We start from the raw sequence: 25,535 nt of genomic DNA on the forward strand, positions 1-25,535 counted from the left end.
GAAACACCGAGGCTTCGCCGATTTTCCGATCACTAGAAGTTTACATTTTTCGGTTCCCGTCATATTAGCTCCCTGCATCACTGTAAACCTTTCTTGATTTGTTAACTGTTCCTCACAGTTAATGTTGCACAAAATTCGAGTTAAAGAGTATTTCTTTTGCTTCAAGGGAGGAAATGTTTGCTTCGAGAAATCGAGAAATTCGAGTAACCTAATTTCGAGTAATAGAGAAATAAATACACGTGAAGAATAGGACAAATGACCGGGAAATTTAAGTTAATTCGAAATACTGACATTTTGAGCAATGGAGATTCGAGATATCGTGGCTCGAATGTATCTGCTTTATCGTGTTGGAATTCTACAAGTTGAGTCTCGCTGGAATAACCTTTTCTAAACCCGAACTGCCTTCTGTCAACCCGGCTGGTAATTTCGCAAACGTGTCTAATAGAATACATGTCTACACCACAAACTTAAAATTTGTGACAATTGCTACCCACTGTCCCCGCCCTCGCTCCCCTGAAGCAACGACCGGTGGAATAATAACGAGAAATTCCGCAGGACAATCTCCTCCACCCACTAGCCCCGTTTTGCTCTTATAATCATAGTGTTACGATCATAGTTATAGTGACAGTCGATTTTGAATTGGCAGCAATTTCTTCTTCCCGTAAAGTTGTATTTCTCGCAGTAGAGGTAAACGGTTGCTACTTCCACATGAGAAAGTTCATCTGAAAAAATGTCAAGATTTGGGATTTGCTTGTGAGTATATTAAGAAATGAGAATCATTACCAAGCGAGTTGGTCATGCGTTTAGGTCGCGCAGCTATGCGCTTGCATTCGGGAAATGGTGGGTTCGAACCCCATTCTTGGAAGCCCTGAAGATGGTTGTCCGTAGTTTCCCATTATCACACCAGGCAAATACTTGGGCAATACCTTAATTAAGGCTACGGTGGCTTCCAACCCACTCCTAGCCCTTTTCTATCCCATCGTCGCCAAAAAGACCTATCTGTATCGGTGCGACGTAAAGCAAACTGTAAAATAAATAAATAAATAAATAAATAAATAAATAAATAAATAAATAAATAAATAAATAAATAAATAAATAGAACATGGTTGTAAATAAAGGAGCATCAAGAAGAACAACAGCAACAGCAAAAACAACAACAACGACAACAACGGACGTTTTGCGGTGAGTAATTAAGAACTCACTCCACAAGAGGGTTGGCTTGTGCTGTGCATAATGACCTAGGTCGGGGTCACCAATTACATTTCATGAAGGTCAATTTTCAGAGTAACTATATGAATAAAGTAAACATGCGGAACTGGACAACATGTACGGGGTGATTACCGGAATTTCTTTCAAGTAATATACAATACATTCAAAATTAATAAGAGGGGAGAAAGTTATCACATGGCCGTAACATTATGGAGAAGATCATTGAAGCCATAGCCTATCTCAGAAGAGGAACAACATGGATTTAGAGCTGGAAGAAGTACAACAAATCTGTTATTTGCTTTGATGATGTTGGCAAAGAAACACTGGGAGAGAGGAAAATACCTAATTATTGTATTTATGGACCTTGAAAAGGCGTATGATAATGTTCCTAGATCAACTATTTGGAAAAGTCTTAGAAAACTCGGTGTATCGGAGTACCTTATTAGAAAGATCCAAATGCAATATACTACGCCCTTCCCGCGTCCAGGATAGGTGACGTAAATAAATCCCGACCAGATCTCAAGGTTCATTATTTCTATCTTCATTAATATTTTTAACGTGGGATCCAGACAACTCTGATACGCTAAATAGTTCTATCTCTCATCAGGATTCATGGACGTCTCCATCTGACGTATCATTAAACTGCAAGAGAACCGATAATTCAACAACTTAAATCTACGTTGACCTTCGTTTTAGCATAAAACTTCAAATAATACACCATATAAATCTAAACTATTAACATTTATTCAAGAAATAATTACGTAGATCAAAAATATACATTGTTAAAATAAGTTTGGAAAATAATTAATATTTGTTCTTCTGGGATGTACTAATTATCTCTGCTCATGTTATTTGCATTGATCATGTCGTTATCACAATTGAAATTAGTTATTGTTTATATTTAATTGAATATTCATAAAGAAAATGCTAAAATGCATTTTAGCATGGGAAGTTATTGGTTACATTGATCTGAAAGATTATTCTCTACACAATTTCTCGTTGATTTTTGCTTAGGACAGGATTTGTTCCGAAAATAATAATATTTTTGGTTTGTTAGCATTTCAAGATAAGCTTCTGGAAAAGATAAGTTTCTCAACCAGCAGCTCAATTCTGCTTCTATTAAATTAAATTATTGTATTAACCATAATCATATCTGATATGAATTCATCTTTGAAAGCAAATCATCATTGGACGTATTTAACAATATATATATATATATATATACATTTTTTTACAAGTTGCTTTACGTCACACCGACACAGATAGGTCTTATGGCGACGATGGGAGAGGAAAGGACTAGGAGTGGGAAGGAAGCAGCCGTAGCCTTAATTAAGGTACAGCCCCAGCATTTGCCTGGTGTGAAAATGGGAAACCACGGAAAACTATCTTCAGGGCTGCCGACATTGGGGTTAGAACCCACTATCTCCCGAATACTGGATACTGGCCGCACTTATGCGACTGCAACTATCGAGCTCGGTAATATATATTCTCAAATATGCCCAAATATATCAATAAATGACCTAATATGCTAGTTATTCTAAATATCTTGCCTAGGGAAAGTTCTTTGAAGACACTATGTAATATCTACTCTCAATTATATGTATTATATAATATGCTAATAATTATCCATGTTAACCTACGTATGCCATCATTATTTGGGGAAAATGTTACTTCAAAGTAGAAGTAACAAGTTAAAATATCCAAGTGAGTAACTAATCAATCTTATAAGGATTCCTTTTGGTGATCTTAATCTATAATAATATTTCATGTATGTCACCATTACCATATGATATGGATTCTCGGACAATACATTATCATTGCATAATGAACATAAATGATCCTACTGTGCGTCAATATTTCTTTCCTAACATTTCAAATACATCATTTACATCTCATATTTCGTTGTAGCATTACTTATTCCATCAATATATTCTCCATTTTCTTAATATAACATCATAATATCTTCATCAAAACTCATTTTATCTCATATCTCTTTATATTCCTTCATACATTTCGCAAATACAGTATATCTCATTTGACGCTTAAATAACCTCATTTTCATATATTCGTCGTATCTGATCAATATCTTCTTAAATAACATCTACATATCTTCAGTCTGCCATTATATTCATAAAATCTAACATATATCCTAACTTATTATGGTTACATACAACCTATACATATCACTTGGCATTGCGTATCGAAGATCCTAAAATTATTCTTCTTATACACTTCACATATGATACGGTGTAGCATGACGAATTGGGATTCTTTGCTCTCATTGATACATTTTTATCACTTTAGTACTTTCCCTAACTGGGGTTTGTCTTATTTCTTATGAAGACTACCTATTCTCTTATAACATTGGCATATATATAAACCACTCGCGAGAATCTAATATCATTTAAATTATTCTGAAAACACAAAACACATATCTATTACAGTGGGCTTTAACTGCAGAATTGCTAACCTTGTTCCCATTTATCGATGTTGTATATTTTATTAAAGAAACTTATCTTTTTCCACCGCTTTCCGGAATGATATCTGTCATTTGGTCATCCTCCGCAGCTCTGGAGTCTGGCCATTCTGCTTGGCTGGTCATCGTGATGCCATCGGACACCAGGGGTCATCTCTGCCATACCGGTGCAGCTCGGAATCATCCAGATAATCGGTCTCAAATCTTCTTAGTATGTCACGGTTTCCTTTAAATTCTCGATTGAAAAGACAAAATACATTGATGAAATCAGCTGTGACATAATAACACAGACATATAGTTATTAGACTGGCAGCGCTATATCTCGTAGCATTGGTCCTAGTGAAGCCGGAAACTTGCGGCCGCCGCCATCTTACTTCACTACAGATTCACTGTAAACATATGTTACTGTGTTACGTGCAGTTTTGGTTTATGTTGCTTTTATGCACATTTCACTTTTATTTTCGCCAAACTACTGTGTGGTAGAATGGTGAATAACTGCGTAATGTTTGAGTGTAGTTTTTCCTATTCGCGAAGGAAGAAGAACGAAGGCAGATGAGTTCCAATACACCGGTAAGTGGCTCACATGTGCCATTGTACACCTGTTGTTTAGTTATTAATGCTGTTAAATTTACTATTCTCCTTCTTCTGCCGTTTTTCCCACACTTGCAGGGTCGCGGGTGCGAACTTTATCGCACATGTGGATTTGGACCTGCTTTTACGGCCAGATGCCCTTCCTGACGCCAAGCCTGTATGCAGGGATATAATCACTATTGCGTGTTTTTGTTGTGGTTGGTAGTGAAGTACGTTGTGTGAATATGAAGAGGAAAGTGTTGGGACACACACAAACACCCAGTCCCCGAGTCAGTAGAATAAATCAGACGCGATTTAAATACCCGACCCAGCCGGGAATCGAACCCGGGACTCTCTGAACCAAAGGACTCAGCACTGACCGTTCAACTAATGAGTCGGACATTAAATTCACTATTAAAGATGCCTAATTATGTAGGAGACAGGGATAACTTCCTTCCGATGTATATTTGTTGGCGTTAGCCCCCTTGTGAAGGAGTGTGGAATAATAATAATAATAATAATAATAATAATAATAATAATAATAATAATAATAATAATAATAATAATAGTCTGTTGTAAATATTTGTTGATATCTGTATAATTTCATAATCAAGACGGGGACTCCTTGCTTAGGCCGAGTCAGCCCATTATGTTACCGGCACAAGCCAAGATTCATAAATAATAATAATAATAATAATAATAATAATAATAATAATAATAATAATAATAATAATAATAATAATAATAATAATAATAATAATAATAATAATAATAATGTTACTGCAACACTTGGTTATAGGCTGAGTTTTGCTTTGGTTATATTAGTAATTAAACAACAGTAGTCTTAATCTCTTCTAGTCTTTAAGGATATATTGTAAAGATGTTGAAATCACTGTTAAAATTACAGTAGAAGGATTAGTAAGCTTGCATAAATTAACAGGTGGTAGGTTTATTATCACAAAATATTATTGAATATTTCTCAGGATTTGTGGTAAAGATGTTAATCAATTATATACAATGTGATACTTTTAAGGAAGCAGCTGAACAGAAAGAAAATCCTTACCTATTCGTTTCTTTCAGGAATAGGGGTACCGGTAATCTCTGTGTTCCTACGAAAGATGTTGATCTTGTGTCAAAACTTACTGAGATGTATTTTGGAGAGACTACATGTAATGGTTTAAGTTCAGTCATAAAAGGGAACATACCTAAGGAAGCCACAGCTCATTTGTATGAAATAAAAAAGTTTTCCATGTTAAGCTCACATGCTTTAGATCTAAACCCAATAGACACGCATGTTTATTGCCTTATTAGCATAATTTCATCACTGTTATTGAAAATACGTGTGAATAATGCTGTAAGAGAGTTGAATGGAAACATATCTGATAACAGATCGGCCTTAATTAGATGGAGATTTGTAAGCATTTGGAAATTGATATACCAATGTTTCTTTTTTTAACAGTAATATAATGGATCTAATAGGTCTAATTAATCAGTATTATTAATATTTCGATGTGCTTTCAATTGTTTTAATTATCTTCTGACCAATGTTTCCGTTTCGCCTACTATTTTACATTGAAATGAAATGTCGTATGGCTTTTAGTGCCGGGATATCCCAGGACGGGTTCGGCTCGCCAGGTGCAGGACCTGCGCGTCGTGATGAGGATGAAATGATGATGAAGACAACACATACACCCAGCCCCCGTGTCATTTGAACTAATCAATTAAGGTTGAAATCCCAGATCCGGCCGGGAATCGAACCTGGGACCCTCTGAACCGAAGGCCAGTACTCTGACCGTTCAGCCAGCGAGTCGGACACTATTTTACATTAATGCATCGGGATAGTGTAGTGGCGTAAGATGGCGGCGACCGCACGCTAGGGCTTCAGAATCGTGCTGCTCATTGCCAGTCTATATCTGTATGTCTGTGCACAACAACGTTGTCACAGCCTTCTAACACACTTTAACTACTTGATTCCGTCTAATATTACTTATTATAATCTCAATTGCTATTAGATCTGCAATATGTCTGCAAATATTTCACGTTTATCTCGTATAGAACGGTTTTATTAGTTATTAATCGTTTATATTCAATAAAATCAAAATCAATCAATACTGATCTGCATTTAGGGCAGTCGCCCAGGTGGTAGATTCCCTATCTGTTGTTTTCCTAGCCTTTTCCGAAATGATTTCAAAGAAATTGGAAATTTATTGAACATCTCCCTTGGTAAGTTATTCCAATCCCTAACTCTCCTTCCTATAAATGAATATTTGCCCCAATTTGTCCTCTTGAATTCCAACTTTATCTTCATATTGTGATCTTTCCTACTTTTAAAGACGCCACTCAAACTTATTCGTCTACTAATGTCATTCCACGCCATCTCTCCGCTGACAGCTCGGAACATACCACTTAGTCGAGCAGCTCTTCTTCTTTCTCTCAATTCTTCCCAACCCAAACTTTGCAACATTTTTGTAATGCTACTCTTTTGTCGGAAATCACCCAGAACAAATCGAGCTGCTTTTCTTTGGATTTTTTCCAGTTCTTGAATCAGGTTATCCTGGTGAGTGTCCCATACACTGGAACCATACTGTAGTTGGTTTTACCAGAGACTTATATGCCCTCTCCTTTAAATCCTTACTACAACCCCTAAACACTCTCATAATAATGTGCATAGACCTGAACCCTTTATTATCAATCCCATTTATGTGATTACCCCAATGGAGATCTTTCCTTATATTAACACCTAGATACTTACATTGAACCCCAAAAGGAACTTTCAACCCATCAACGCAGTATTTAAAACTGAGAGGACTTTTCCCATTTGTGAAACTCACAACCTGACTTTTAACCCCGTTTATCAACATACCGTTGCCTGCTGTCCATCTCACAACATTATCGAGGTCACGTTGCAGTTGCTCACAATCTTGTAACTTATTTATTACTCTATACAGAATAATATCATCCGCAAAATGCTTTACCTCTGATTCAACTGCTTTACTCATATCATTTATATATATAAGAAAACATAAAGGTCCAATAATACTGCCCTGAGGAATTCCCTTCTTAATTATTACAGGGTCAGATAAAGCTTCGCCTACTCTAATTCTCTGAGATCTATTTTCTAGAAATATAGCAACCCATTTAGTCACTCCTTTGCACTCATTTTTGCCAGTAGTCTCCCATGATCCATCTACCCTATCAAATGCTTTAGACACAACGAGCTAGAAAGAGGACTATAGAGTGGCTATTGGACCGCCATATTTGAATCTACTTGAAAGCCACGTCCACCCTATTGTAAGCGATCAAATCGAGTGGGCGTGTGATGAAGCAAGTACAGAAGCTGCGGGAATAAGTACAGTTTCACAGTTTTCTTTATTAGAGAAGCACTCAAAGGTGCATAATGCCTGTTTAAAAGGACATTAAAAATACAAGGTACAGACTACATACTTACATTTTTTTTTTTTTTTTTTTTGCTATTGGCTTTACGTTTACGACGCATCGACACAGATAAGTCTTATGGCGACGATGGGGCAGGAAAGGGCTACGAATAGGAAGGAATCGGCCGTGGCCGTAATTAAGGTACAGCCGCAGCATTTGCCTGGTGTGAAAATGGGAAACCACAGGAAACCATCTTCAGGGCTGCCGATAGTGGAGTTCTAACCCACTATCACCCGAATACTGGATACTGGCCGCACTTAAGCGACTGCAGCTATCGAGCTCCGTCTTACATATTGTATAAAGAAAGAAAATGAGTGCATTTCCAGTACGGTAGCCCTAATTACAAAACATATCACAATAGTACATTGCCATTAAACAAATTTAGACCTACATACAGGGAATGAAAATATAGAACAGAAAACCTTGAACAAAGTAATATAACAACATCGAGAAATAATTAATATAACTTTAATGAATATGAAAACCTACAACCTGTTTTCCAGTCATTGACCGGGTCAGGAATGTAATGAATGAACCAGATGTAGGCTGTTAGTGCGATGGGGTTACCACTCCCAAAGTGATTTACTAATGACTGATGGATGCTATGAAATGAGAATGGAGAGTGTTGCTGGAATGAAAGATGACAGGGAAAACCGGAGTACCCGGAGAAAAACCTGTCCCGCCTCCGCTTTGTCCAGCACAAATCTCACATGGTGTGACCGGGATTTGAACCACGGTATCCAGCAGTGAGAGGTCGACGCGCTGCCGTCTGAGCCACGGAGGCTGCTATAACTTTAATAATAATAATAATAATAATAATAATAATAATAATAATAATAAATCCTGGTTTTTTGCCAGTTACCTGGATTTGGCATTTGTATGGATTTAGCCTAATTCTACGACCGGATACCCTTCCGGACGACGACGCCAACCCGAGGTGGAGTGATGTATTTACTATTACGTGTTTCTGTGGTGGTTTGTAGTATGTTCTGTTGTGTGTAGATGAAGAAGGTTTTCCAGTCGCCGATCCAGAGGAATTAACTGTCAACTACCCGGTAAAAATCCTCAACTCGGTCGAATCCGGGACCCTCTGAACCAAAGGCCAGCACGCTGATCATTCAGCCAAGGAGCCGGACACAAAGCAACTTGGCAGGTTCGAGCCTAGCTCAATACGATGGTATCTGACGGTGCTCAAATCCCTCAGCCTCGTGTCAGTAGATTTACTGGCACGCAAAAGAACTCCTGCGGGACTACATTCAGGCAACTCGGCTTATCAGAAAAAGTAGTTAGTAGGACGTAAAACTAATAATAATTTACGAAAAATAAGTATTTGTTCACATTACTTCTTTTTCAAAATGCTGGGGAAATGTGCTCTGTAGGATACAATGTAATAATAAATAGTGTTATTAGTTTTTCGTCCTACCAACTACTTAGTACGGTTTTCGGAGACGTTGAAGTGGCGGACATATGTCCTGCCGGAGTTCCCTTACGTGCTAGTAAATCTACTGATAGAAGGGTGACGTATCTGAGCACCTTCAAATACCAAATATGCCAACTTAGCTCAGAAATCCAGCGCTCTACCGTCTGAGTCACTCAGCCAGGCAGGATACAGTTTATCATGTCTGGCTGTCTGGTCAGTTCCTACAAGAAAATAAAAGTAGGCCTACCCTACACGTGCTTGATTGTGCTACACAGGCAATGTAATTCTGCTAATCGCCCATAACTGTGTACTTTAGTAAAAAAAAATCTTATTTGAAATATGATTACATTCGTCGTGTTTTTCCTACAATTTATGCATTAGCTTGCCACACACGTAGAGAGCATAATTTATTCGATCTAATCTATTAAAAGTAACGCATCGTAAGCGGAAGAAAGGCGCTTAAACTATGGAGTCGCTATTTCGTCTTGGCACCACCCAGAGCGCTGTAGCAGCCATGTTAGCCACTCTATAGTCCTCTTTCTAGCTCGTTGTTTAGACAGGTCAATCGCAATACAGTCCATTTGAGCTCCTAAATCCAAGATATCTGCTATATCTTGCTTGAATCCTACAAGTTGAGCTTCAGAGGAATAACCTTTCCTAAAACCGAACTGCCTTCTATCGAACCAGCTATTAATTTCACAAACATGTCTAATATAATCAGAAAGAATGCCTTCCCAAAGCTTACATGCAACGCATGTCAAACTTACTGGCCTTTAATTTTCAGCTTTATGTCTATCACCCTTTCCTTTATACACAGGGGCTACTATAGCAACTCTCCATTCATCTGGTATAGCTCCTTCGAGCAAACAATAATCAAATAAGTACTTCAGATATGGTACTATATCCCAACCCATTGTCTTTAGTATATCCCCAGAAATCTTATCAATTCCAGCCGCTTTTCTAGTTTTCAACTTTTGTATCTTATTTCAAATGTCATTGTTATCATATGTAAATTTTAATACTGCTTTAGCATTAGTCACCACCTCTATCTGTACATTATCCTTGTATCCAACAATCTTTGCATACTGCTGACTGAATACTTCTGCCTTTTGAAGATCCTCACATACACACTTCCCTTGTTCATTAATTAATCCTGGAATGCCCTTCTTGGAGCCTGTTTCTGCCTTAAAAATACCTATTCATACCCTACCATTTATCAATAAAATATTGGGATATGCTGAATATTCTCTCTTATAGTCACGGCCTTGTCTTCGTAGTTTTTCTATGCCGTTGCGAATACATTTACAAGTTTCGTGTTTTATTATTTCACGCGTATTTTATTAAACTTTTTATGTATTCTTCTATTATATTCTTATTTAGACGTTGCAAACAGCTTTCTTTTCTTGGATCCTTTTCTTGTTTTTATATTTTGTACGATTTATACAGCTTCTTGATCGTAACACGTCCATTCCCTTGAGTTGTGAGTTTCAAACAGTGTTGGTCTTAACAATTCGAATATCTACTTTTGTCTTGGTCACTGCCACCGCAATCTTATTCATTTCGATTTTGCATTACTCTCAATTTTCTTGATATTTTATATAATGTATTCATTGTGTCTAACTTCATTACTAGTAATCGCGTTCGTCTTAATTCGATTGAGCTTTATTGCTGGAATAGTGGAATGGCACAATACTAATTACAACAGCTTTTTCAGTATTGGAGATGATCACTCTGAGTGGTTCAATACAACCAAAGGAGTACAACAGGGAAGTGCCTTATCACCTCTTCTATCCATAGCAGTTATGGATACCATGTTAAAGGAACTAAAAGGATGAGTTAATAAAGATCTTCCGGCTCTGGTGTTTGCGGACGATGTTGCAATGTGGGATGAAACGGAGGAGGGAGTGCAAAATGATCTGAATGCATGGTGTTTGATGATTATGAAATGAAACTAAACCCATCAAAAACTGTAGCATTGAAAATCAGCAGGCATAGTACAGAATGCAACAGGAAAATACAGGACCACCGAGTTGAAGTAGTGCATCATTTCAGATATTTAGGAAGCGTAATGGCTAATAATAATAGAGCGGAGATAAAAATAACAAACAGAGTACCGGCAACCAAATGCTTTTACTTTTGCAGTATCGTTAGGCACCTACGGTACGGTACTATGGGATGAGAAGATCCCACAAAGAACAAAAATGATCCTGTAGTACAAGACATATTTCATTCCCATCCTTACATATTTTCTGGAAACATGCACAATCAAAGGATTGTAGTAGGATTCACGCCAGTGAAGTAAAATTTCTTAGAACTGCCCCCCAAAAGACACGACTTGATCACGTGGAAAATGATGAGATCCGATCTAACCTAGGTCTAAATGAATCGTTGGAGGAATGATTTAGGTCATCTGGACTTAAATTGTTTGGGCATGTTAAACGAATGAATAACACAAGTTACCATGTACTTATTTGGAAGGAGAATAACAGGTAGAAGACCAGTTGGAAGACCAAGAAGAAGATGGATAGACCAACTGAGGGAAGATGTGGAGAGAAGAGGATGGAATTGGGAATCTGTCATGAACAATAAAATCCTTTTGAATAGGCAACTTTGAAAGACGCTCGTTTTCAAACACCCTACACGGCTCGCTGGAAGGGCAAACCGATGATGATGATGATGATGATGATGATGATGATGATGGTGAGAAAGTTATTCAATTTAATTTTAAATGAATGAATCGTATAAAACTTAAATTAAACAAAACACATTTTAATTGTTAAAATGATACAGTGTAGAGTTACTAACTCCATCGTTAATAAGGTAATAAGACAAATTTATAGCCTATGTCAAAATAATATAATCACTCTGAATTAACGAATTTGTCTGAAGTCTGGATCTAAATTAGTGTCTATCATAGGCTCACAAATTTGTGAGATACATAAAGCGATCTCGGGGCTCCTGGTCTAAGGGAGCAGTTTTGTTCTTTCCAATGCTAATTAATAAAAGTAGTGAAATGTATTTGTAAAAATTAGCATTCGAAAACACGGACTGACGTAGAGTGGTTTAGGTGTGACAACTCTGTTCTTGGAAATGTTATTTATGTTAGCGCCTGTTACTGAAATAACTATACAGTTAATATGAAAGATCATCTTATTTTGACACAAAATATTTCTGCTGACCCTCACCAAGATTACTTGATACAAGCCGTGGAAAAGAACCAAAGGAAAGCAGCACGATTTGTTCTGGGTGATTTCCAAAAAATAGAGTACTGTTACGAAAATGTTGCATACTTTGGGGTGGGGGGACTTGTAATTAGGGATAGGAAATGTTTCGAGCTTCAGTGATGAGATGGCTTGGAATGACATTAGTAGACACATAATCTCGAGTGGGGTTTTTTAGAGAAGAAAATATAAAAAATGAAGATAAAGTTGGAATTCGTCCACCTCTGTGGCGCAGTGGTTAGTGTGATTAGTTGAGGCCCGGGTTCGATTCCCGACTCTGTCACGAAATTTGAAAAGTGGTATGAGGGCTAGAACGGGGTCCACTCGGCGTCGGGAGGTCAACTGAGTAGAGGTGGGTTCGAATCCCACCTCAGCCATCCTGGAAGTGGTTTCCCACTTCTCCTCCAAGAAAATGTCGGGATGGTACCTAACTTAACGCCATGGGCGCTTCCTTCCCTCTTCCTTGTCTATCCCTTCGAATCTTCCCATTCCCCGCAAAGACCTGTTCAGCATAGCAGGCGAGGCCGCCAGTAGTATAATACAGGGATTCGGCCGCCACCTCCACCTCTGGCTCTCGGGAGAGGACTCCACCTCCCGCGGGAAATTTGAATTTTGGCGGGAAATTTGAATTATGGCGGGAAATTTGAATTTGTAAACAAAGCCTCGTGCTTCTTGACAGCTGTCATCGACAACAACGCATCACTAACCTCACTGCTGCCATTTTGACGGGCCTAAACCTCAGTGGTACCAACTTAACCTAACTAGCGCGAGATTTGAATCGGTAAACAAAACCACGTGTTTTTTGACAGCCACGTGCTTTTTGACAGACAACAACGCACCGCTAACCTCACTGCTGCCATCTTGAAGGGCCTAAACCTCAGTAGTACCAACTTAACCTAACTAGCGCGAGATTTGAATCGGTAAACAAATCCACGTGTTTTTTGACAGCCACGTGCTTTTTGACAGACAAAAACGCACCGCTAACCTCACTGCTGCCATCTTGAAGGGCCTAAACCTCAGTAGTACCAACTTAACCTAACTAGCGCGAGATTTGAATCGGTAAACAAATCCACGTGTTTTTTGACAGCCACGTGCTTTTTGACAGACAACAACGTATCGCAAACCTCAGTGCAGCCATCTTGACGGGCCTAAACCTCCGTGCTACCAACTTAACCTCACTAGCGCGAGATTTGAATTTGTAAACAAATCCACGTGCTTTTTGACAGCTGTCATCCGCCATCTTTAAACTACAGAGCACCGTGCTGCCCTCTTTATCGCAGTAGCTGCAAATTCGTCACCTGTCATCCGCAGTGCTGCCATCTTAACGGGCCTGAATCTCAGTGCTACCAACTTAACCGCACTAGCGCGAGATGTGAATCGGTAAACAAATCCACGTGTTTTTTGACAGCTGTCAGCCGCCATCTTCAATCTATAGAGCACAGTGCTGCCCTATTTAGCTACTTACCTTTGAAATGTGGTGGCGGATAATTTGAAAAATGCTTTTTGACAGCAGCCATCTTTAATATAGAGAGCACCGTGCTGCCCTCTTTAGCTAGATACCTTTGAAATGTGGTGGCAGACAGTTCCACGTGACAGCAGCCATCTTTGAGCACAGTGCTGCCGTATTTGTGGTGGCGGGAAATTCCACGTACTCTTGTTTGGAAACAAACTCACGTGCTTTTTTCTGACAGCTGTCATCCGCCATCTTGCATTACAAACCTCAGTGCTGCACTCTTTAGCTAGATACCTTTGAAATGTGGTGGCGGCAATTTGAAAAATTCTACATTCTCTTGTTTCGAAACAAACCTATGCGCTTTTTTGACAGCTATCATCCGCCATCTTTAATCCAGAGAGCAGCGTGCTGCCCTCTTTAGCTAGATACCTTTGAAATGTGGTGGCAGACAATTCCACGTGACAGCAGCCATCTTTGAGCACAGTGCTGCCCTCTTTGTGGTGGCGGGAAATTCCACGTGCTCTTGTTTGGACACAAACTCACGTGCTTTTTTCTGACAGCTGTCATCCCCCATCTTGCATCACAAACCTCAGTGCTGCACTCTTTAGCTAGATACCTTTGAAATGTGGTGGCGGCAATTTGAAAAATTCTACATTCTCTTGTTTGGAAACAATCCTATGCGCTTTTTGACAGCTATCATCCGCCATCTTTAATCCAGAGAGCACCGTGCTGCCCTCTTTAGTTAGATACCTTTGAAATGTGGTGGCAGACAATTCCACGTGACAGCAGCCATCTTTGAGCACAATGCTGCCCTCTTTGTGGTGGCGGGAAATTCCACGTGCTCTTGTTTGGAAACAAACTCACGGGCTTTTTTCTGACAGCTGTCATCCGCCATCTTGCATCACAAACCTCAGTGCGGCACTCTTTAGCTAGATACCTTTGAAATGTGGTGGCGGCAATTTGAAAAATTCTACATTCTCTTGTTTGGAAACAAAACCTATGCGCTTTTTTGACAGCTATCATCCGCCATCTTTAATCCAGAGAGCACCGTGCTGCCCTCTTTAGCTACTTACTTTTGAAGTGTGGTGGCGGCAAATTCTACGCGCTCTTGTTTGGAAACAAACCCATGTGCTTTTCTGACAGCTGTCAACCGCCATCTTTAATCCAGAGAGAACAGTGCTGCACTCTTTAGTTGAAATGTGGTGGCGGCAAATTCCACGTGCTCTTGTTTGGAAACAAATTCTACGTGCTCTTCAGCTGTCATCCACCACCTTTAATCAAGAGAGCACCGTGCTGCCCTCTTTGTGGTGGCGGATAATTTGAAAAATTCTTTTTGACAAGCAGCCACCTTTAATCCAGAGAGAACAGTGCTGCCCTCTTTAGCTACTTACCTTTGAGGCGGTTAATTTGAAAAATTCTATTTGACAAGCTGCCATCTTTAATGAAAAGAGCATCGTGCTGCTATCTTGCGGGTAATTTTTACGTCACAGCTGTCATCCACAATCTTGCATTGCTAACCTTAGTGCTGCCCTCTTTAGCTACTTACCTTTGAGGCGGACTATTTGAAAAAATCTATTTGACAAGCTGTCATCCGCCATCTTGCACCGCAAACCTCAGTGCCGTACTCTTTAGTTGAAATGTGGTAGCGGATAATTTGAAAACATTCTTTTTTGACAAGCAGCCATCTTTAAACTACAGAACACCGTGCTGCTATCTTTATCGTAGTAGCGAGCAATTTAAAATCTAGATGCTTTTTTCTAACAGCTGTCATCCGCCATCTTTAATCTAGAGAGCACCGTGTTGCCCTCTTTGTAGTGGTAGTAAATTCCACGTACTTTACAAACCTACGTGCTTTTTTCGACAGCTGTCATCTGCCATCTTTAATCAAGAGAGCGCAGTGCCGCACTCTATGTAGTAGCGGATAATTTGAAAAATTCCTTTTGACAAACAGCCATCTTTATTCAACACAGTTACCACTATCTTGCATCGCTTACCTCGGTGCTACACTCTTTAGATGAAATGTGGTGGCGGTAAATTCGAACAAGTTTAATCATACATCGGGGGAGCTAGAGTAAGCACGTGCTACAGTGATGACGTCATCATGCATGTTTAGACTTGTCCGTTTCCTTAAGGGTAAGTCGGTGTAAAGGAATGCAATAAGTATGCATCATAAAAACAAGAGTTTGCATGTGCTGCAGCCATGACGTTATTGTAGGTGCGCATGTTTAAACCCGTTCGTTGACTAAAAGCTTTAGTCTTCGAGAAACAGTGATAGAGAGTGGAGTGCAAACACGACGAAAACATTAATAGTTGATGTGCAAGGCTTTAAAGTAAACGGATACAAATTTGTGTTTAAAGAGGTGGCTGTGTTAGATTGCAGTGTGTTATGGGCACCAAAACTTGTTAGTTTAGTATTTAGCTCACCGTTCCCTTACTGTTTGCAAACAGATGAAGATAAAAAGCAGACTCAGTGGATTGAAAACAATTTCGGTTTGAAGTGGGAAGAAAAAGGAATACCTTATCGTTTTCTACCTTTAATGATGAATGCACATTTGCCAAGAGCAGATCTTGTTCTTTTAAAGGGTTGTGAAAAGAAAGAATGGTTGCGTGATTTTCTACCATCATCGTGTGAAATTATCGACATGCATGAATTGGGGTGCCCATCATTTAAAACTCTTCTGAAAGAGCATAGTAGAGAAAGAAGTAAACAGTCTTTACAACATGTATGCATGCTCTTTGATTGGTTGTGTTGCAGTGCATGCCGGGAAGTGAACAACATATGTAAACGGCAGTGTCGAAATAACCTTAGTGTAAAAGAAACATTTGTAGAGTAAAGACATCATGTCATTTCTAACAGATACTAAGTGTAACGCAGTTGAAAAGGCGATCGTAAAGTTTTATGCATGCAAAAAGAAACTAAACACTTTTACTGAAGAAGAGTTAAATGCATTACCAAAGGCATTTACACGTCATCACACGCTCCCGCGGCAGTTTGCCGCGTTTGAACAATAATCCTAATATCTTCCTTTGTTGTCTCCAAGAATGGGCGGGCAGTCAGATATTCCTCCCCCCACATCTATGTATAACGACCATAGCCTAATCCAGTTCGTCGCTGTCTCCTCTCTACGTCAGTTCACATTTGTGTTGGTGGTGTTACGTTGTGTGAGCAGATTGCTAACGTGCGTGCTGTCGCGTACAAACATTAGTGAGCATATTGCTAACGGGCGAGTTCTCGCGTATATTTAATATGATATAGTTGCAATATTTCTGTTTTATTGTTCGCGCCATTACCTGGAAATGGATCCGTACGACTTACAACAAGCTAAAGTGAGAGATTTAGTGGACAGTGTTCCAGAATGTCATTCAAGTAAATTAGGTGAAGATACTTCTGGTTATAGTGACGTTGATGAAACAGATATTTTAGAGCATGTTAATAGTGACTCAGAAGAGAGTGTTGCAGAAGAAATAATACAACCGTGTGAGCTTGGTAACGAACATCACACCCCACCGCCCAACGAAGAGGCACTGAACCTTTCAGTAGGCGCTCAGCAAGAACCTGAACGTCGTGAGCCTGTTCTTAAAGTGAGACAGCAACAACCACATGAGAGGCCCCTGCAACCAGGTCAATATGCTATGTGTGGTATCTGCCCTAGAAGGAAAAATAGCAGAACAATGGTTATTTGTTGCGCATGTGATATTCCCATCTGCCGAGAACATACAGTGCCAACGTGTTCGAGATGCTCAACCCAACAGGAGGATCCAGCTGAAAATGACTAGACTGGCTGATTGTTGGACAGAAGTAATATGCTTACGATGTTTCTTAAATCAATCATATTTGTTTATATTTCATATTTTACTCATTCAACTGGACTTGTGTTAATGCAACTTATATGAAAATGCCTAAAATATAGTATGCGGCAATTTGCTAACGGGGCGTGCTTTGATGTCAGGTCACAGCCTTGGAATTGCGGCAGTTTGCTAACATAGCGTGTTCTCGTGTTGTAAAATATTTTAAATTACTAATAATGATTTACAATCCTAAATATGATGTTTTGGTAAGTAAATTCTCTTTCTTACAATGTTGTTAACGTTTGAGGATTGGTTTCTTCGTTTCAAAATCAGAGCAACAATATATAACATGTGTGAGCAAATTGCCGTGGGGCGTGCTGTCATGTAAAAATAAGGGGGCGTGTGATGACGTGTTAATGTAGCAGCGAATGCTGTAAAGAAGATTTGGGAAAAGGTGCCTCGTGAGTGGACTCAAGATCCTGATTTGTCAGAGCTTCAAACGTGTAGTTTACATCATGAACACGTGAGTTTAGGTAGAAGACCTTCTGTGAGACAGTGCCGTACATGTCAACTAATTAAACTGTATCACGGACCTAAAACTAACGAGTTGTCTTCGCTTATAAACACGTATCATGGCTGTGGAGAGAGTAAACAAGGAAAAGGTGAAGAAACTTGCTGGGGAAAAAGATGAGGAAGCATGTTGGGCGTGGACTCATCAATAAAGTGATTGATCTTCTTTTCTTCGTGCTTCTTCTCCCCTGCGGCCCTAGAACACGTTCGCCTGACACGTAGTTACATGCTGCCTGCATAGAGTATGTCGTGTAGCTGTTAAAATCTGCTTCGTTCAGTTATGCTGCGTGTGTGTGTGTTATTACCTAGTGCTTTAGCTGCTCAGAAGAATATAGCAGCACTTGTCGTTGTTGGTGCAATAAAACGAAAACTGAGTGACAAAGACCGTAAAAGAAACAAAGGATAAAAATGTATATATATATATATATATATATACACACTGACTGACAGAGCAAATGCAACACCAAGAAGGAGTGGTTCGAAAGGGATGAAAGTTGGGGAAAACAAAGACGGCACGGACGAATAATTGATGTTTATTTCAAACCGATATGCAGGTTACACAATGCGCACGGCATCGACTCAGTAGGATGTAGGACCACCGCGAGCGGCGATGCACGCAGAAACACGTCGAGGTACAGAGTCAATAAGAGTGCGGATGGTGTCCTGAGAGATGGTTCTCCATTCTCTGTCAACCATTTGCCACAGTTGGTAGTCCGTACGAGGCTGGGGCAGAGTTTGCAAACGGCGTCCAATGAGATCCCACACGTGTTCGATTGGTGAGAGATCCGGAAAGTACGCTGGCCACGGAAGCATCTGTACACCTACACCTCGTAGAGCCTGTTGGGAGATGCGAGCAGTGTGTGGGCGGGCATTATCCTGCTGAAACAGAGCATTGGGCAGCCCCTGAAGGTACGGGAGTGCCACCTGCCGCAGCACATGCTGCACGTAGCGGTGGGCATTTAACGTGCCTTGAATACGCACTAGAGGTGACGTGGAATCATACGCAATAGCGCCCCAAACCATGATGCCGCGTTGTCTAGCAGTAGGGCGCTCCACAGTTACTGCCGGATTGGACCTTTCTCCACGCCGACGCCACACTCGTCTGCGGTGACTATCACTGACAGAACAGAAGCGTGACTCATCGGAGAACACGACGTTCCGCCATTCCCTCATCCAAGTCGCTCTAGCCCGGCACCATGCCAGGCGTGCACGTCTATGCTGTGGAGTCAATGGTAGTCTTCTGAGCGGACGCCGGGAGTGCAGGCCTCCTTCAACCAATCGACGGGAAATTGTTCTGGTCGATATTGGAACAGCCAGGGTGTCTTGCACATGCTGAAGAATGGCGGTTGACGTGGCGTGCGGGGCTGCCACCGCTTGGCGGCGGATGCGCCGATCCTCGCGTGCTGACGTCACTCGGGCTGCGCCTGGACCCCTCGCACGTGCCATATGTCCCTGCGCCAACCATCTTCGCCACAGGCGCTGCACCGTGGACACATCCCTATGGGTATCGGCTGCGATTTGACGAAGCGACCAACCTGCCCTTCTCAGCCCGATCACCATACCCCTCGTAAAGTCGTCTGTCTGCTGGAAATGCCTCCGTTGACGGCGACCTGGCATTCTTAGCTATACACGTGTCCTGTGGCACACGACAACACGTTCTACAATGACTGTCGGCTGAGAAATCACGGTACGAAGTGGGCCATTCGCCAACGCCGTGTCCCATTTATCGTTCGCTACGTGCGCAGCACAGCGGCGCATTTCACATCATGAGCATACCTCAGTGACGTCAGTCTACCCTGCAATTGGCATAAAGTTCTGACCACTCCTTCTTGGTGTTGCATTTGCTCTGTCAGTCAGTGTATATATATATATATATATTCTAAAATAAATATGAATTGTCAAAACATATTACAGGTGTTGTTTAATCCTACAGCATGTCCTAGTGACTTAGAAGAAAGGAAACGTAGAGGATTAAAAGAAAACACACATAAGATTTAAAGTACATCCTCTTTATTAATCCATGACTTAAAGCTGTTATTAAAACCAAGCCATTTATCATACAGTTTATTGTCACGACGTCGAATAACACGTTCAACTAAATTGTGATCAGGATATTTTGTTTTCTGCAGTCTTCGATGTAGAATCCTCCTTCAATAGGCTGTCCTCTGAGATCACGAAGTAAATACGTAACTGGATTAGTAAGCTTAACACTTCTGAATTGAAAAATTTCAGTGCTCCAGTTAGGTGTGTATACATTTGCAAAGATAGACTTGTGTTTGCTGATGCGAACAAAATTACCTTCTTTAAAGCGATGGCGACATGGATCAGCTGTTTTAATTACAAGATGAATAGCATTTATACGAGGTGTATTCTTTGTAACAAGACGTGGCTTTGTTCCGATAGTGCGATGAGGTGTATCGTTGTAGGCAGATATAAGTCTAGGTAGCAGATCTATCCAACGATATGAACCTTGTGCTGTAAATTCTCGCCACATCATTGTTTTGAGTGTACGATTAAAGCGTTCTACAACACTTGCCTTGAGATTGCTGAACGTAGAGTAGTGTTGAATGCCAAGTAACTTGAGGTAAGAAGAAAAATCCTTGTTGTAAAACTCTTTACCTTGATCAGTTTGAAGAAGCATTGGGCAGCATTTCGATTCTTCAACAATATGTTTAAATTCTTCTTTAACTTGAGCTGCTGTTTTAGAACGCACGGGTTGTGCAAAAGCAAACTTTGAGTACACATCGATAACAGTAAGTGAGATACTTATGCCCCTTATTAGTAGAGGCATATGGAATCATTTCTACTAAGTCTGCTTGCCAGAGATCATCTTTTCCTCGTGTAATAACGCGTCTGCGACAGTAGGTGCGACGTGCTGGTTTATGTAACTCATGTGCGATGTTTACCTTTACAGGTGAGATCTTCTCTTGACGAGCCATTACGTGCTTGGATGATATGTTTTGTGATCTCCTTGTTAGATGTTAACATGATGATGGTTTTTAATCAAGTAGTTACTGTAATTCTGTGTTAATGCATATAAAATGATCGAAACCCATGCGATATCGTCCATGCTGTACATCACTTTCTTTATCAATAACTAAAAAGCTGTAACGGTGTAATGACCAACATTTAGCACACATACGTTTAAAGTCATCGAATGTCATATCAGTGTTAACATGATCGTTATACACATGTCGCATGTTGCGCTCATCTTGCCGAAAAAGCACAATAACATTTGTGTTGTCGCGTATCAACTGCTTAGGCACACGAGAATAGGTTTGGCACAAATAGATGCAATCAACATATTTATGCCGACCCATACTAAAGAATGCACGAATAACGTTTTGCTGTTCTGTTGCGACATCATCAAAGATCATAAGAGAATTAGGAAGCACATCGTCTGGTGATGGTACTTGCTCATGCGAATTAAATTTAAAATATCTTATTCCATCTTTAACTAGATCGTGCATTACAGTTTGTAGAATAGTATATAGCGGCTGATAGTGTGACTTTGCGAAAACGTAAATATTCTCGAAGCGTACACCATTTACAGAAGTAATAAGTGTGAGTAAAAGATTTGTTTTCCCGCATCCCGGCGGACCTGATATAATACATCGAACAGTAAAAGGAAACAACGTTCCATGACGTTTCTTTGTAGTTGTACTAGAACTAGGTAAGAGATGTGGTACAATGTCGGTAACAGGTAGTGTTTCTTGCTGCTTTATAATCTTCATGATAACTGAAACATAAAGTACGTAATAGTAATATATATATATATATATATATATATTAAACGAAACAAGAGGCAACGGTTAGTTTATGATTTGCTCTTGACTAGTAAAGTCATGTACAGCATGGTGAAACAACGATATCCAAACGACATGAAGAAGAAGAAGAAAGTAAAAACTGTTGGATGGAAAGATGTTATAAAGGCTGTGCAAAAAGCTATTCGAGGGGAATACAATCCTCGTGTAGCTATTACTAAGGCGTTACGCGCAGCAAGAGCGAGAATTTCTCCAAAGTGCAGAGCAATATTTAGTAAACGTGCACGAATTATTCCTGTACCAAAACGAGGAGGATTTCTTCCTGCGCTGTTTGCTGGCTTAGTAGCTTTAGGGTCATTGCTAGGTGGTGCTAGTGCTGTAGCGAGAACTGTCAAAGCTGTAGAAGAAACGAAACAATAGTTGAAAGAGAGTGAACGTCATAACAAGACGATGGAGGCAATTGCGTTACGAGGCAAAGGTGTGAACATGAAGCTAGCGCCATACAAGAAAGGGCTTGGTATCTACATTTCTCCAAAAAACGTTTGCTAAACAACTAGGAATTCATTATTTTCGAGGAGTGTATATGCGCGATCAACTACCAGCGCGCCCACGTGAACGTGAAAGTGCCGTAATTAACTTGGACGACATTCGTGGACCTGGAACTCATTACGTTGCTTATGTAAAACGTAAATCTAAAGTATGATATTTTGATAGCTATGGAGACTTACCTCCTCCTTTTGAGCTCATACGTTATTTCGGAAGCAGTGCAGACATTGTTTACAATAAAAACCGTGTGCAAAACTTTAATACACGCATGTGCGGACGATTATGTCTTATGTTCTTATATCAAACCCAGACAGTAGAGAAAGTGCATTAGTGTCTACGTGATGACGAACAGTGAAAGAACGTTTGCCGTACGTGAAGGACCTGAAACAACCGTCTATTTTAATCCACCAATCGAACTTGGTTATCAGCCGCATAGTCTTGGACTAGTATCGTTTGAAAGCTACAATAAAATCTATAATGTGCGTGATGGTGTAAATATGTTCTATTACGATGAGTATGTGCTAACACTACCCTCAGGTAGTTATACAGTAGACGATATTCACGACTATACTGGAAGTACGTTAATTGATCAGTTTGGGGAAGATAGTTTTAGTAATCATAATTACAAGTTCTCAATCACTATAGGCAACATTACACATAAATGTGTTATTGAATCATCATTTAAGATTGACCTCAAATCACAACCTGATTCGATTGGACCACTGCTTGGATTTTCATCCAGGGAGCTCCTACCGAACGTACGTTACGAGTCTGATCAACCTATAAAACTCTTCGATGATTATAATGTGAACATTACTTGTAATATTATTACAAACTTGAATAGTAATCTAAACCTTCGCACGTCCTGCACGACTTTATTGTTACAGAGGAACGTGGATATACTATTTGTGAGAAACCAGCAGTAGTTCTTTATCATCCTGTGTCTGTAAAACACATTAGCAACATTACTCTTAGACTTGTAAATAAACATAATCAGCTTATTCATTTAGATCAGCACGCGTACGTAGCTTACAAACTACATCTTAAACCAGTATGAAAACCATCTATAAAACACGGTGTACATTCCGAAGACATCTACATGTGTGCAAAGACTCATCGAGTTAACAGATACCCATAAGCAGATACTCCAAGATTTAGGATATACACTACTACAACAGAATGGAAGAAATGCTAGACATTACGAATACAGTAGAAAGTCGTGTAGGTGTAGTACGAAGTGAGCTTCATTCCTATCAACCTTTTACGTTTGGATTAAATAACAATGATGAAATTCATTTTATTATTAATCAGCAAGATGTATACACCTTACCACACGAAAGCTACCTCTATATTGAAGGACGACTAGAAAAGTCGGATGGAAGTGGACCAAGCACTTCACAACTAAACAACCATGCTCTAGCTTTTCTCTTTTCTGAAGCGCGATATGAAGTAAATAATGTTGAAATAGATCAAACGAAGAATGTTGGTATTACAAGTGCAATGAAACTCTATCCTTCTTTCTGTGATGAAGAAAGTAATCTTTTGCGGATGGCTGGATGGTGTCCAAAAGCTACTAACAACTGGATGATTAATGAGGATGGAACTTTTACGGGTATGTTATCACTGAAACATATTTTTGGATTCGCAGAAGACTTTACACGTATTAAAATCAACGCAAAACAAGAGCTTATTCTAATCCGTGATCGAAGTGATTACAATTCTCTTAAAGCAGTAGAAACACCAGTAGAATCGAAACTAACACTGCATCGTATACTGTGGAGGATTCCACATGTAACCTTATGTGATCGTGAAAAACTTCGATTGCTCAAGATTGTAGAAAATGATACACCATTACCTATACGTTTTAGAAGTTGGGAGCTGCATGAATATCCTGTGTTACCACCTACAAACAAGCATAGCTTGGCTGTTAAAACATCACGTTTTACTGAGAAGCCCTTGTACATTATTTTTGGATTTCAAACTAATCGTAAATTCAATCACGAAAAAGATAGCTCACTGTTTGATCACTGTAAATTAAGACACGTTAGACTATATCTCAACGGAATTACGTATCCCTACGAAAACATAGACATTAACTTTGAGAAAAATAAGTTTTGGATGCTCTATGACATGTTTTGTAAATTTCAATCATCGTATTATCAGAAAGAAGATCGTCCGCTATTTACACCTCAATAATTTAAAAATAAAGCACCGATTGTAGTTATAGACTGCTCTTATCATGAAGAATCTATAAAAGAATCTCCAGTTGATATTCGTTTAGAATTTGAAACATCTGAAAACATTCCTGCTAACACAGCAGCCTATTGTCTTATTATTCATATGAGTGATGTTACCTACCATCCGCTAACGAATATTGTTACGAGACTATAAATAAGAATAGCTCTTTATCATTTTCATTAGTGTGTGCTTCGACATCGTACGCTACGGAACAAAACTGCAAATGTGCATGCTGTTTGCATGCACATACGCAACATCTTATTTATCTTACACGAGTGAGTGAGGCTATTAAGATGTTCTATAAACATAGATCGTCGATGCCGAAACATCTTATTCAATACTTACCACCAGGATTTTTATCTACGTACGCTGCCTCTTACGTACATAATTTTTGGGGCATCCTTCCTCTACACAGTAAGATGTCGATCGAAGTAGCTTTATGCAGAACTTGTCAACGACATTACAAGCATCGAGGAGAAAATGGTGATGATGACTGGGATGGACCAAATCCGAGGATTGAACACTGTACACAGTGTATGAATGAACTTTCTCTAGTACCTCATGATGATGATGATGATGATGATTCCGAAAAGGAATAACAACAAGGTAAGAAGTATATGATCTTCTCTGTAAAGCATAACATACTTAGTATAATATATTTCTAAATGTTTTGTTTAATTTGAATGTTGCAGGAGGCATTTCAGAAGCATACGTTGTTAAGAAGCATACCATCCTTGTCAGCAGCAAAAACGAACACTGTTGTAGTACATTTGTAAATAAATATTTGATCTCATTCAAAAATGTTGTACTTATTGCATTGCTTTACACCGACTTACTCTTAAGA

The sequence above is a fragment of the Anabrus simplex genome, chromosome 7 (assembly GCF_040414725.1).
Source record: "Anabrus simplex isolate iqAnaSimp1 chromosome 7, ASM4041472v1, whole genome shotgun sequence".
In the NCBI taxonomy this organism is placed as follows: domain Eukaryota; kingdom Metazoa; phylum Arthropoda; class Insecta; order Orthoptera; family Tettigoniidae; genus Anabrus; species Anabrus simplex.